General features: G+C 46.9%; 1 pseudogene; it reads left to right on the plus strand.

The window, feature by feature from the left end:
• LOC103015330 (myelin expression factor 2-like) overlaps positions 1–9,760 on the plus strand; it is a 171,965-nt pseudogene extending 162,205 nt beyond the window's left edge.
• Positions 9,761–10,042: the final 282 nt, after the last annotated feature.

The following is a 10,042-nucleotide window of genomic DNA, read 5'->3' on the forward strand; positions in this document are numbered from 1 at the left end:
TCTATTATGGGAGTTCCACCCGCCGTGTTCCATGTTCCGTTCCACAATGAGAGTTCCACCCGCCATGTTCCATTTTCCGTTCTACAATGAGAGTTCCAGCCGCCGTGTTTCATCTTCCGTTCCACAATGAGAGTTTCATCCACGGTGTTCCATGTTCCATTCCACAATGGGTGTTCCATCCGCCGTGTTCCATAATCCATTCCACAATGGGAGTTCCATCTGCGGTGTTCCATGTTCCATTCCACAATTGGAATACCATCCACCGTGTTCCATGTTCCATTCCACAATGGGAGTTCTATCCACCGTGTTATATATTCCGTTCCACATTGGGAGTTCCCCCCGCCGTGTTCCATGTTCTGTTCCATAGTGGGAGTTCCCCCTGCCCTGTTCCATGTTCCGTTCCATAATGGGAGATCCACCTGCCGTTTTCCACGTTCTGTTCTATTATGGGAGTTCCACCCGCCGTGTTCCATGTTCCATTCCACAATGTGACTTCCATCCACCGTGCTCCATATTCTGTTTCACAATGAGAGTTCCATCTGCCATGTTCCATGTTCCGTTCCACAATGTGAGTTCCATCTGCCATGTTCCATGTTCCGTTCCGCAATGGGAGTTCCATCCGCCGTGTTCCATGTTCCGTTCCGCAATGGGAGTTCCATTCGCCATGTTCCATGTTCCGTTCCGTAATGAGAGTTCCATCCACTGTGTTCCATATTCCGTTCCACAATGAGAGTTCCATCCGCCGTGTGTGTTCCATGTTCCGTTCCACATTGAGAGTTCCATTTGCCGTGTTCCATGTTCCGTTCCACAATGAGAGTTACATACACGGTGTTCCATGTTCCGTTCTATGTTTAGAGTTCCATCCGCCATATTCCATGTTTTGTTCCACTATGAGAGTTCCATCTGCCGTGTTCCCTGTTCCATTCCACAATGAGAGTTTCACCCGCCGTGTTCCATGTTCTGTTCCACAATGGGAGTTCCACTCGCCATGTTCCATGTTCCATTCCAGAATGGGAGTTCCATCTGCCGTGTTCCATGTTCCATTCCGCAATGGGAGTTCCACCCTCCGTGTCCATGTTCCGTTCTAATATGGGATTTCCACCCGCCGAGTTGCATGTTCCATTCTATTATAGGAAATTCACCCAGCTTGTTTCATGTTCCCTTCCACAATGAGAGTTCCACCCGCCGTGTTCCATGTTTCCTTCCAAAATGAGAGTTCCACCCGCCGTGTTCTATGTTCCGTTCCACAATGAGGGTTCCACCCACAGTGTTCCGTGTTCCGTTACACAAAGTGGGTTCCGTACGCCGTGTGTGTTCCATATTGTGTTCCACAATGAGAGTTCCATCCGCCTTGTGTGTTCCATGTTCCGTTCCACAATGAGAGTTCCATTGGCCGTATTCCATGTTCCGTTCCATAATGGGAGTTCCACCCGCCATGTTCCATTTTCCATTCTATTATGGGAGTTTCACCCGCCGTGTTCCACATTCCTTTCCACAATGAGAATTCTACCCGCCGTGTTCCATGTTCCTTTCCACAATGAGATTACCGCCCGCCGTGTTCCATATTGCGTTGCACAATGCGAGTTCCACCCTTCGTGTTCCATGTTCCATTCTACAATGAGAGTTCCACCCGCCATGTTCCATGTTCTGTTCCACAATGGGTGTTCCATCCCCCATGTTCCATGTTCCGTTCCACAATGAGAATTCCATCCACCGTGTTTGTTGCATGTTCCGTTCCACAATAGGAGTTCCATCCGCTGTGTTCCATGTTCCGTTCCACAATGTGAGTTCCATCTGCCGTGTGTGTTCCATATTCCGTTCCACAATGAGAGTTCCATCTGTCGTGTTCCATGTTCCGTTCCACAATGAGAGTTCCATCCGCCGTGTTTGTTCCATGTTAGTTTCCACAATGATTGTTTCATCCGCCATGTTCAATGTTCCTTTCCACAATGAGAGTTCCATCCGCCATGTTCCATGTTCCGTTCCACAGTGAGAGTTCCATCCTCCGTGTGTGTTCCATGTTTCTCCGTGTGTGTTCCATGTTCGATTCCACAATGAGAGTTCCATCCGCCGTGTGTGTTCCATGTTCCGTCCCACAGTGAGAGTTCCATCCGCCATGTGTGTTCCATGTTGCTTTCCACAATGCGAGTTCCATCTGCCGTGTTCCATGTTCCGTTCCACAATGAGAGTTCCATTCTCCGTGTGTGTTCCATGTTCCGTTCCACAATGAGAGTTCCCTCCGTTGTGTTCCATGTTCCGTCCCACAGTGAGAGTTCCATCCTCCGTGTGTGTTCCATGTTCCATTCCACAATGGGAGTTCCACCCGCCGTGGCCATGTTCCGTTCTAATATGGGATTTCCACCCACCGAGTTGCATGTTCCGTTCTGTTATAGGAAATTCACCCAGCTTGTTTCATGTTCCCTTCTACAATGAGAGTTCCACCCGCCGTGTTCCATGTTTCCTTCCAAAATGAGAGTTCCACCCGCCGTGTTCCATGTTCCGTTCCACAATGAAGTTTCCATCCACAGTGTTCCTTGTTCCATTACACAAAGTGGGTTCCGTACGCCGTGTGTGTTCCATGTTGTGTTCCACAATGAGAGTTACATCTGCCGTGTGTGTTCCATTTTTCATTCCACAATGAGAGTTCCATCTGCCTTGTGTGTTCCATGTTCCATTCCACAATGAGAGTTCCATCGGCCGTATTCCATGTTTTGTTCCACAATGGGAGTTCTACCCGCCATTTTCTATGTTCTGTTCCTGAATTGGAGTTCCACGTGCCGAGTTCCATGTTCCGTTCCGCAATGGGAGTGCCACCCGCCGTGTTTCATGTTCTGTTCCATAATGGAAGTTCCATCCACTGTGTTCCATGTTCCGTTTTATTATGGGAGTTTCACCCCCCGTATTCCATGTTCCGTTCTATTATAGGAGTTTCACCAACCTTTTTCCATGTTCCGTTCGACAATGAGAGTTCCATCGGCCGTGTGTGTTCCATGTTCCTTTCCAGAATGAGAGTTCCATCCGCCGTGTTCCATGTTCCGTTCCACAATGAGAGTTCCACCCACCGTGTTGCATGTTCCGTTCCCGATGGGTGTTCCATCCGCCATGTTCCATGTTCTGTTCCACGGTGGGAGTTCCCCCCACCATTTTCCATGTTCCATTCCATAATAGGAGTTTCTCCTGCTGTGTTCCATATTCTTTTTCATTATTGGTGTTCCTCCCGCCGTGTTCCTTGTTACGTTCCACAATGAGAGTTCCATTCAACGTGTTTGATGTTCCGTTCCACAATGAGTGTTCCATCCACCGTGTGTGCTCCATGTTCCGTTCCACAATGAGAGTTCCATCCGCCGTGTTCCATGTTCCGTTTCATAATGAGGGTTCCATCCGCCGTGTTTGTTCCTTGTTCCATTCCACAATGGGAGTTCCGTCCGCCGTGTTCTATGTTACGTTCCACAGTTGGAGTTCCCCCCACCGTGTTCCATGTTCCATTCCATAATAGAAGTTCCCCCTCCCGTGCTCCATGTTCTGTTCCAGTATGTGATTCCCACCCGCCGTGTTCCATATTTCTTTCTATTATGGGAGTTCCACCCGCCGTATTTCATGTTCCGTTCTATTATAGGGGTTTCACCAACCTTGTTCCATGTTCCGTTCCACAATGAGAATTCCACTCTCCGTGTTCCATGTTCCGTTCCACAATGAGAGTTCCACCTATCATGTTCCATGTTCCGTTCTACAATGAGAGTTCCCCTCGCCATGTTCCATGTTCCGTTCCACAAGGAGAGTACCACCCACAGTGTTCCATGTTGCGTTCCACAATGAGAGTTCCACCCTCCATATTCCATGTTCAGTTCCACAATGAGAGCTCCACCCGCCGTGTTCCATGTTCCGTTCCACAATGGGTGTTCCATCCATTGTGTTCCATATTTCATTCCCCAATAGGAGTTCCATCTGCTGTGTTCCATGTTCCGTTCCATACTGGGAGTTCCACCCGCGGTGGCCACGTTCCGTTCTACTATGGGATTTTCACCCGCCATGTTGCATGATCCGTTCTAGTACAGGAAATTCACCCAGCTTGTTCCATGTTCCGTTCCAGAATAATTCCACCCGCCGTGTTCCAAGTTCCATTCCACAATGAGAGTTCCACCCACCGTGTTGCATGTTCCGTTCCACAATGAGAGTACCACCTGCCGTGTTCCATATTGCGTTGCGCAATGAGAGTTCCACCCGCCGTTTTCCATGTTCCATTTCACAATGAGAGTTCCACCCGCCGTGTTCCATGTTTCCTTCCATAATGGGAGTTCCACCCACCGTTTTCCATGTTCCATTCTATTATGGGAGTTCCACCCCCCATGTTCCATGTTGCGTGCCACAATTAGAGTTCCATCGCTGTGTGTGTTCCATTTTCCGTTCCACAATGAGAGCTCCATCCACCGTGTGTGTTCCACATTCCGTTCCACGATAAGAGTTCCATGCGCCGTGTTCCATGTTCCGTTCCACAATGAGAGTTCCATCCGCATTGTTCCATGTTCCGTTCCACTATGAGAGTTCCATGTGCCGTTTTCCATGTTCCGTTCCACAATTGGATTTCCACCCGCCATGTTCCATGTTCCGTTCCACAATGGGAGTTCCACCCGCCGTGTTCCATGTTCCGTTCCACAATGGGAGTTCCACCTGCCGTGTTCCATGTTCCATTCCACAATGAGAGTTCCATCCGCCGTGTGTGTTCCATTTTGCTTTCCACAATGAGAGTTCCATCTGCCGTGTTCCATGTTCCGTTCCACAGTGAGAGTTCCATCCACCGTGTGTGTTCTATATTTTGTGCCACAATGATAGTTCCATCCGCTGTGTTCCATGTTCCGTTCCACATTGAGAGTTCCATCGCTGTGTGTGTTCCATGTTCCGTTCCACAATGAGAGCTCCATCCACCATATGTGTTCCACATTCCGTTCCACGATAAGAGTTCCATGCGCCGTGTTCCATGTTCCGTTCCACAATGAGAGTTCCATCCGCATTGTTCCATGTTCCGTTCCACTATGAGAGTTCCATGTGCCGTTTTCCATGTTCCGTTCCACAATTGGATTTCCACCCGCCATGTTCCATGTTCCGTTCCACAATGGGAGTTCCACCCGCCGTGTTCCATGTTCCGTTCCACAATGAGAGTTCCATCCACCGTGTGTGTTCCATTTTGCTTTCCACAATGAGAGTTCCATCTGCCGTGTTCCATGTTCCATTCCACAATGAGAGTTCCATCCACCGTGTGTGTTCTATGTTCTGTGCCACAATGATAGTTCCATCCGCTGTGTTCCATGTTCCGTTCCACAATGAGAGTTCCATCGCTGTGTGTGTTCCATGTTCCGTTCCACAATGAGAGCTCCATCCACCGTGTGTGTTCCACATTCCGTTCCACGATAAGAGTTCCATGCGCCGTATTCCATGTTCCGTTCCACAATGAGAGTTCCATCCGCATTGTTCCATGTTCCGTTCCACTATGAGAGTTCCATGTGCCGTTTTCCATGTTCCGTTCCACAATTGGAGTTCCACCCGCCATGTTCCATGTTCCGTTCCACAATGGGAGTTCCACCTGCCGTGTTCCATGTTCCATTCCACAATGAGAGTTCCATCCGCCGTGTGTGTTCCATTTTGCTTTCCACAATGAGAGTTCCATCTGCCGTGTTCCATGTTCCATTCCACAGTGAGAGTTCCATCCACCGTGTGTGTTCTATATTTTGTGCCACAATGATAGTTCCATCCGCTGTGTTCCATGTTCCGTTCCACATTGAGAGTTCCATCGCTGTGTGTGTTCCATGTTCCGTTCCACAATGAGAGTTCCATCTGCATTGTTCCATGTTCCGTTCCACTATGAGAGTTCCATGTGCCGTTTTCCATGTTCCGTTCCACAATTGGAGTTCCACCCTCCATGTTCCATGTTCCGTTCCACAATGGGAGTTCCACCTGCCGTGTTCCATGTTCTGTCCAACAGTGGGAATTCCATCCGCCATGTTCCATGTTCTGTTCCACAATGGGAGTTCCTTCCGCCGTTTTCCATGTTATGTTCCACAATGGGAGTTCCATCCACTGTGTTCCATGTTCCGTTCCACAAGGGGAGTTCCATCCAGCATGTTCTATGTTACGGTCCACAATGGGAGTTCCTTCCGCTGTGTTCCATGTTCCATTCCATAAGGGGAGTTCCATCCACCATGTTCTATGTTACGTTCCACAATGGGAGTTCCTTCCGCTGTGTTCCATGTTCCGTTCCACAATTGGTGTTCCACCCGCCATGTTCCATGTTCCGTTGCATAATGGGAGTTCCACCCGCCGTGTTCCGTGTTCCGTTTTATTATGGGATTTCCACCCACCATGTTCCATATTTTGTTCTATATTGGGAGTTCCATCCGCTGTGTTCCATGTTCCATTCCACAATGAGAGTTCCATCCACTGTGAGAAACCGGGGTGCATCACCTTGGGCCCAGGAGGAGGAATCTGACTAATCATCCCTTACACCAGTGGGTCTCAACCGGGGACAGTCCCTCCCCCCCCGCCCAGGTGACATTGGCAATGGACTTAGACTTTTTGTTGTCACAGCTGGCAAAGGGGAATGGTATGAGTGTGCTACTGGTATCTCGTGGGGAGAGACAAGGGATGCTGCTAAATACCATAAAGAGCACAGGGCAGCCTCCACAGCAAAGAATGATCCAGCCCCAAATGCCACTAGGGCGAAGCTTGAGCTCCACTGCCCATACCCATCTGGTGATTTGATCTTTGTAACACATCATGAAGCTGGATGAAAGGGAGCTGATACTTAATCAGGGTAAAAGGACCTCTTTTGTGCCAGGCATTGAATTAGGCTAGAGTTGGGATAATAGATTTTAATCTGCATGCCAACTTGATCAATTGGTAGGGGCTTCTTGGATCACTCTAGGGACAAGCATTCTGAGGCTCAGCAGGAATGCTCCCAGCTCTGCCACTTTTCAGCCATGTAGCACTGGGCAGTTACTTAACTTTTCTGTGCCTTAGTTTTCATATTTATAAAATGCCAATGATAATAGTATCTTCCTCACTGGGTTGTCAGAGGATTAAATTAATATTCCTAATATACAACAGTGCCTCGCACACTGTTATCATCATCATCATCATCATCACCTTCACTATCAGGTACATAATCTTGCCATATATTTACCATCCTTGTTGTACTCAAATTATATACAATCTCTTAAGTAGGCAAGACTTGTATAATTGGTCCCATTTTTTAGGATGAGAAAATTGCATTGCAAGCTGGTTAGAGCATTCAGAGAGATGATTCCGAGTGTTAAAATATAGAGGAGAGCCTTTACAGAGAGTGCCATCTTAATTCATGAAGAGTTTTGTCAACCAGCGTTATCCCTTGCCCAACTCTGAAATATCTGTACAGATCCTCAGGGGCTGATCTTTACTGCATGTTTGTACTGTTCAGGTTGGTCTGAGCTGTGTTCCTGTCGTTAGGCAATAAAGGGCACTTTGGTGCTTACTGATCTGACCTGCCCGTGGGGCTTCCAGAACAAGAGCAAAGTGGAATCACTGAGACCATAGGTGATAGGGGCACCTCTGGCTCACATATGGGCAGCCCACATATGGCATTATTTTGCTTGTTTCTCTCCATTTTTCTTAAATTTAAAATTTCGAATTTTCTTTGTTTTCAAAAACGAATTGACAATGGAAATTTTTTTAACATCTTTATTGGAGTATAATTGCTTTATAATGGTGTGTTAGTTTCTGCTTTGTAACTAAGTGAATCAGCTATACATATACGTATATCCCCATATCTCTTCCCTCTTGCGTCTCCCTTCCTCCCACCCTCCCTACCCCACCCCTTTAGGTCGTCACAAAGCACCGAGCTGATCTCCCTGTGCTATGCAGTTGCTTCCCACTAGCTATCTATTTTACGTTTAGTAGTGTATATATGTCCATGCCACCCGCATGATGGGAATAAAGACACAGACCTACTAGAGAATGGACTTGAGGAAATTTTTCTTTTTTAAAAAAATTTTAGCCCACCGCTGCCACTACTGTAGCACTCAGGGCCCCTCAACACAGGCGGCAGAGGCGGAGGCCTTGGCAGTGGGATGGCCGACGCGACAAGCCCAAGGTGCTTAGGGCCGCTGGCGACGACAGCCCGCATCCACAGCCCGTGGAGCCACCGGGGAAAACCTCTCCCAGCCGCGCAGGAGAAGCAGCCGCCGCAGCAAAACGGCAGCTCCAATGGCGTTAAAATGGAGAATGGTGAATCAAAGAAGAGAAACCTGAATTAAAAGAAAAATCTGTAGGAAATAAGAGGGCCAATGGATTTCATCCTCATTCAAAAGACAAGAATTTAGGCACTGGAGAAAAGAAGGGTCCAAATCATAACAGAGTTTTTATTAGCAACATCCCATATGACATGAAATGGCAAACCATTGAAGATCTAATGAGAGGAAAAGTTGGGTCAGGTTACATACGTGGAGCTCTTTAAGGATGTGGAAGGAAAATCAAGGGGTTGTGGTGTGGTTGAATTCAAAGATGAAGAATTTGTCAAGAAAGCACTAGAAACTATGAACAAATATGATCTTAGTGGAAGACCCTTGAATATCAAAGAGGATCCTGATGGAGAAAATGCTCGTAGGACATTGCAACCAACAGGAGGATCATTTCCAGGAGGACAGGTACCCGACGTGGAATCGGGATTGACGAATTTACCACCTTCCATTCTCAATAATCCAAACGTTCCTCCTGAGGTTATCAGTAATTTGCAGGCTGATAGACTTGGTTCCACAATTTTTGTTGCTAATCGTGACTTCAAAGTTGGTTGGAAGGAGCCAAAGGAAGTGTTCGGCGTAGCTGGAACTGTAAATCAGGCAGATATTAAAGAAGACAAAGATGGCAAGAGCAGAAGAATGGGCACAGTCACTTTTGAACAGGCAATTGAAGCAGTTCAAGCCATTTCTATGTTCAAGGGGCAGGTTTTCTTTGATAGACCTATGCATGTGAAAATGGATGACAAGTCTGTCCCTCATGAAGACTACCATTCACATGATAGTAAAACACCACAATTACCACGTGGTCTTGGAGGCATTGGAATGGGACTTGGTCCATGTGGACAGCCTATTAGTGCCAGCCAGTTGAACATAGGTGGTGGAATGGGAAATTTAGGTCCAAGTGGTATGGGAATGGATGGTCCAGGTTTTGGAGCAATGAATAGAATTGGAGGAGGAATTGGGTTTGGTGGTCTGGAAGCAATGAATAACATGGGAGGATTTGGAGGAGTTGGTCAAATGAGAGAGCTATACCGTGGTGCGATGACTAGTAGCATGCAGAGAGATTTTGGACGTGGTGATATTGGAATAAATCGAGGCTTTGGAGATCCCTTTGGTAGACTTGGTGGTGGAATGGGTGGCATGAACAGCATGACTGGAGGAATGGGGATGGGACTGGATTGGATGAGTTCCAGCTTTGATAGAATGGGACCAGGTATAGGAGCTATCCTGGAAAGGACTATCAATATGGATCGAGGATTTTTATCAGGTCTGATGGGAAGTGGAATGAGAGACAGAATAGGCTCCAAAGGCAACCAGATATTTGTCAGAAATGTCATGTAATGTTTGCAGAAATAAAAATGGAGAATGGAAAGTCAAAAGGTTGTGGAACAGTCAGATCTGATTCCCCAGGATCAGCTGAAAAAGGCTGCAGAATAATGAATGACATAAAAATCACTGGCAGAGAAATTGATGTTCGCTTGGATCATAATGCATAATTTGAAACCACAGTTGGAACATTCTTACGTCTGTTTTGCTGAATCTCCTAGTAAAAGTCATTTTTTAAAGTAATACTGTATGCTTACAAAAGTTGTAAAAATGTACTTTAAAAACTCCCACCAGCTTTTAACAGTATAGTGTTAAATATACTCTGATTTTTGTTAATCTCAGGTTTGGATTTTTAAAGACAGCAAGTCTGGTCATTCAGTTTAAATGAATGGTTATGCTGTTTTTAATGAAATAAGCCATTTTCATGTTGTTTTCAGTTCTACGTAGTGGGA

Source organism: Balaenoptera acutorostrata, chromosome 2, assembly GCF_949987535.1.
Source record: "Balaenoptera acutorostrata chromosome 2, mBalAcu1.1, whole genome shotgun sequence".
NCBI classification, from domain to species: Eukaryota; Metazoa; Chordata; class Mammalia; order Artiodactyla; family Balaenopteridae; genus Balaenoptera; species Balaenoptera acutorostrata.